General features: G+C 50.5%; 1 protein-coding gene across 3 annotated transcripts in view; it reads left to right on the top strand.

The window, feature by feature from the left end:
- Positions 1–4775, top strand: part of Znf423 (zinc finger protein 423) — a 250663-nt gene that overhangs the window by 107260 nt on the left and 138628 nt on the right. The window lies entirely within an intron of this gene.

Raw genomic sequence — 4775 nt, 5'->3', positions numbered from 1 at the left:
CCTCCTCCCTCCCTCCCTCTCATTCTCAAATATAGGCAGTAACTCATACCATAGTTACTAAATGCCGTTTTTTGGACTAAGCCCCAGATTTCCATGCTTTTTCCATCCATCCATTCGTTATCATATCCAACCATAGTTACCAACTGCTTCGTGGTGTGGGGCACCACCATTCATTCATTTTTTTTTTTGTTCATTTATTTATTCATTCATTCATTCATTCAGTCAGTCAGTCAGTCAGTCAGTCAGTCACACATTTGTTTATTCAATTTATCCATCCATCAAAGTTATTGCCAGATAGCTGTGAGGCCCCAGGAGTCAGGAAATCTCTGGATTATCCAGGCTGTCTGCAGGCAGCTCTACTGAGTGTCTATGAGAAAGTCTTTAACAGCATTCTCGGGAGAAGATGAGGCAGTCCAGGTTAAGCACTATGACTGCAGTGCTGTTGAGGAGTAAGGATCAGAAAGCTCTGTCCTATCCTGCACCAATGCTGGCGGTGGCTCCATGGAAAAGTATAGCAACACCACACATAGCAAACACGGGCTGCTCTGTGCAGGCACTGAGTGACTTGGTGGCATGTTTAGGTGGTGGGTAGAAAGTCCAGACACTGAAATTTCATGCATGCAGGCAGCTGGATCCTTCTGGCCCTGCTGGGTTCTGTCTTGGGGTAAGTCATTCTGCTTCCTTGACCGCAGGGGCCTCAATTTCCCTGGACTTACACAGAATGGTTAATCAGGTGGCACCAAAGGCCTCTTTCAGCCTACTAAGCCTCAGTTTCCTCATCTGTAAAACATCTAGTGAAATGAGGAGGTAGAGTCTCAGTGAGTTCAAATATGCAAAACATGTAAAACTGAATTTTCAGATGCTTGGCCCCACAGTACTTGGTGGTGTGGTGACATGGCTAGGGCAGGGTGGCCTCCATCCTTCAGATCCAGAAACTCCACAGCCCAGCAGCAGAGCCCACTATGGCAGTTTTTCTGGAGGCTGCAACATGAAAACTGAAATTTCCTCCACTGAGTTGTTGATTGAGCTGAGCACAAAGACTCAGTGGGACCTGTGAGAGTGGCTGCCTGCTGGCACCAGCACATCCCAGAACCCTAGGCTTCCCTCTTGCCTCTTGTTCCTTCCCTGCAGCTCCCAGTCTGCTTCTGCTAGGGGTGGTCAGTACTGGGGAGACAGTGGCTACTCAGGCAAGCCATCTATGGCCTGGAGGGCAGAGGGGAATGATCAGGAGCGGGGCCGGAGTATGGCTTTCCAGCACTTCCCCAAGGCCACTTTTAGGAGCATGTAGCCCACTGGTCTTTCTACCACTTGTTGTGTTCCTCTGGCAAATGGGTCTACAGTAGTCGCTGTCTTGTGTTGCTGTTGAGGGCTGCTTAGAGATGCTTTTCACCTGTCACACCTGTCCACACTTCCAGTAGAAATTTAGGTAAACCAGCTGCATTTTGTAGAAGAGGCAGGAGAAACTGGCCCACTGTTTTTCCCAAGGCCAGGGGGGTGGGGAGGTGTTTGCTTAGTTCTGGTCCAGCTGGGTGAGAGGCCTGGATAACCGATGGACTGTGATATATTGTGCTAGAACTCACAAGATCTGGAAGGGACAGTGGGAGGCAACTGTGGTGTTGGCAGCTAACTCTGCCTGACCTCCCCGAAGAGTGTGGAGCTGCGGGGACTTGAACTTGTGTAAGCCCTACCCCATGCCCTGCCTGTGACCTCCCTCTGGAACCTGTCCTGAGCTCTGAAGAGCCCTGAAATGGTCTCTGGAGAATGGAGTGGAGGACTGCTCAGGTAAGGCTCTCTGGGGGAAGCTGGCTCACAGCATGTGTCCCTCCCCCCGGGGGGTACCCAGGCCCTTACTGGACACCTCTTCATGTGTGTGTTCTCAGGAGGAGCTGAGCTGTGTTCATTGCACACACTGGTATCACTTCTCTCCTCCTTCAGGGCCTGGAGTTCAGGCTTCCTGGATTTAGGCACAGGACTGTAATGGAGAGCTGGGGGCCATACCTGGGTGGGGAAAGGTTGTGCCATGACCAGGGTCCCACTTGTGCAGAGCCTGGAAACCCTCAGCCACAGCTGTTATAAGACAGGATGGGCCTGGGGACCTAACTGCTCGCTCCTCTTGCGAGCAACTCGTCGAAGTCTCTGAGAAGGGACTGTAGTGTACACAGGTGCAGGGTCTGAAGTCAAAGACTTTGAGTACAGGCATGGTGGTGCATGCCTGTAATCTAAGCACTTGGGAGACAGAGGCAGGAGGATCAGAAGTTCAGGGCCAGCTTGGGCTATTTGAGGCAAAAACAAAAAACAACCCAAGGAAACAGAAAGCCTTGATTCTAGTCCCCAGTTAACCTGGGGCTGCAGAGGGGGGCGAGTGTCTTTAAGAGTTGGAGACTCGCCCTTGATGATACCTCACACCCCCGTGTGTCTTTATGGGCTTTATATTTAAAAGCTCTGTGCAGGAAGGACCAGGTGAACTTGGGGAAGAATGGAAGAGTACAGAATAAGTCCTGGAATAACCTTGACGTGGACTGCTGGTCCTGGACTGTCCAGTTGGCGTGGTCCCCTCTGGGAGAGTGGATCATTCCTCTTTCTAGGATTTAAGATGTATCTTTTGGATCATCCTGGCTCCTCCGTACAAACAGGGGACTTGGTGATTTACTCCAAGACTGGTGGAAATCCTAACTGGAGCAGGAGTCACTGGGGGAAAGCACTCCCTGAGCATTCTAGAAGGGTCCTCAGTGGAGGTACTTCAACTGTCTACAATAATCTATACACTTGGTCCCCTGGGTTACAAGACCTTCTAGTCCAGGTCTCTAGGTGTCCAGAGAGGCAGAAAGGTGGCAGGCTTCTTGGAAGTGGGTTCTGCTCAGAGGCTAGTGACTGTAAGGCATTTGCTGGTCAGAACTGGAGTCAGCTAGAGTCCAGGTCCCACTGGACCCCACTCGTGACTAGTTTGATGTTCCAATGGGTGGTTCTCTGGGTGCTGTGGACTGCACTTTTGGACTTCTGTGCTTGGTATTCAAGGTATCACCTGGGCTTGCTTTGCCTCCCATAGTTAATTGACTGATGGTTTCCTGCTTTGGTAGTGTGTGCTCACCCAGCTTTACTCCCACCCACCCTTCTCCTCAGGTCCCTTCCCTCTGAGGCCTCCTCTTTCCAGAGCACTGCCTCTGGTCATGTGCTTGCCTCTGCTGTGAGTTTTGCAACCTTCGGATATTGCTGCTGTGACTCAAGTGGTACGTCCCTTTAAGGCCGCCCATTTTTTCATGCTTAGATGAATTCACTGGCTTCATTCTGAAAATGGAAAGCAGAATCATTTGCTGTGAGTTGATGGAAAACTTAAAAGTAAATGAAAAGTAAAACCAAAGAGACCCATGCTCCTGTCACTACGAGCCAGGAGTCTTCTGAGAATGCCCAGCCTGGGTCTTCTCTCTTTCTCTGAGCAGGCAGAGACAGCACCAAATGGACTGTTGTCCTTGGTACTGTCTCAAGGTTGCAAAAGATGTTGAGGGGCACTCACTACCTCAGCGTGAGTGTCACCGAGAGCAGTTTTCCCCCTGCTCCCAGCGTCCCGGTTCTACCAGCCGGGACACCCCACACTTTAGAGAACACAGTCCATAGGAAACCTATTCCATCTTATAAGCCCAATTCAGGAAATTCCTACCTCTTAAGATGCCTTGTTAGTGCTTGCCTGGGCCTGCCCAGGATTGGTGCTGTGTGGTATTGTGGATCTCCTTAGGGAACGCTCTCTTCAGATCTCTATCGTGTAAGCCCACTAGGGTTTGGGCCCTGTGAAGTCTGAAGACCCAGGTGAACTGGATATGAAGGACTGGGGCCTGACAATTGCATGCAGGAGCACTTTCGGGGTGCTTGACAGGGGTACGGCTGGGCCCTGAGCAACAGGTTGGGTCGTGTGTCCAGTGATGGGAAGAGAGCATCTTTGGTGGGCCCCATGGCCTGGACAGAGGCTCAGAGGCTAGACCAATGGACCAAAGCAGTCTGCATTAAGTTGAAGTCATTCTAATCAACTGCCATGAAACTCAGGCCCTGACTGATCCTCTCTGAGTCCCAGATGTTTAAGTTATAAATTTAACCATAATGACAGTGGTCCGTGCCCAGGTAAGGATTTACCGATGAAGTGCTTAGCACTGTGCTGGCCACATAGAGGAGGCAGTATGACCATGTCTTAGACCCACAAGGGTGCAGGGGACACAGGGGCACCTCAAGCATTCATACATAGACAGGCAGTGTCCTGAGGTTAAGAGGGGAACTAGTGATGGCAGATACCACCAGGGAAGGCTTCCTATAGACAGTGTCTTGAAGGACAGCATGTGTTAACCAAGACAGAGCAAGGTGATGTGCCAGACAGCAGCAGAGGCCTCCAGGGGTACAGCCACCTCCCTCCCTACAGTGGAGAAGGAACATCTGCTTCCTCCATGGCTTGAGGGGCACAGCTTTGCATGTTGCATGTTTGTTCCCAGAGTTGGCACAGGGCATACCCGCACACCTACCTCCCTGAGCTTCCATGGACTTTCAGAAAGCAATTCCGACTTCCTCTGCTCAGATTCTTACATGGGAAGAATGCTATTTAAACATGCTGGTTCTCAACCACAGGTCTGTGTTCTCATGGACAGCTTCCCCTATATGTCATCATTTTAAATTTTTCTGGGTACCAGTTAGACTTAATTTTGCTGTTCCCTCTGGCAGCTGGAGAATGTAAGTGGTTGCTGTTTAATAAAAGTTGAATTTCCTTCCTTCCTTCCTTCCTTCCTTCCTTCCTTCCT

Source organism: Nannospalax galili, unplaced genomic scaffold (assembly GCF_000622305.1).
Source record: "Nannospalax galili isolate Female #2095 unplaced genomic scaffold, S.galili_v1.0 scaffold1353, whole genome shotgun sequence".
Classification (NCBI taxonomy): Eukaryota; Metazoa; Chordata; class Mammalia; order Rodentia; family Spalacidae; genus Nannospalax; species Nannospalax galili.
This window is presented reverse-complemented; position numbering and strand designations above follow the sequence as displayed.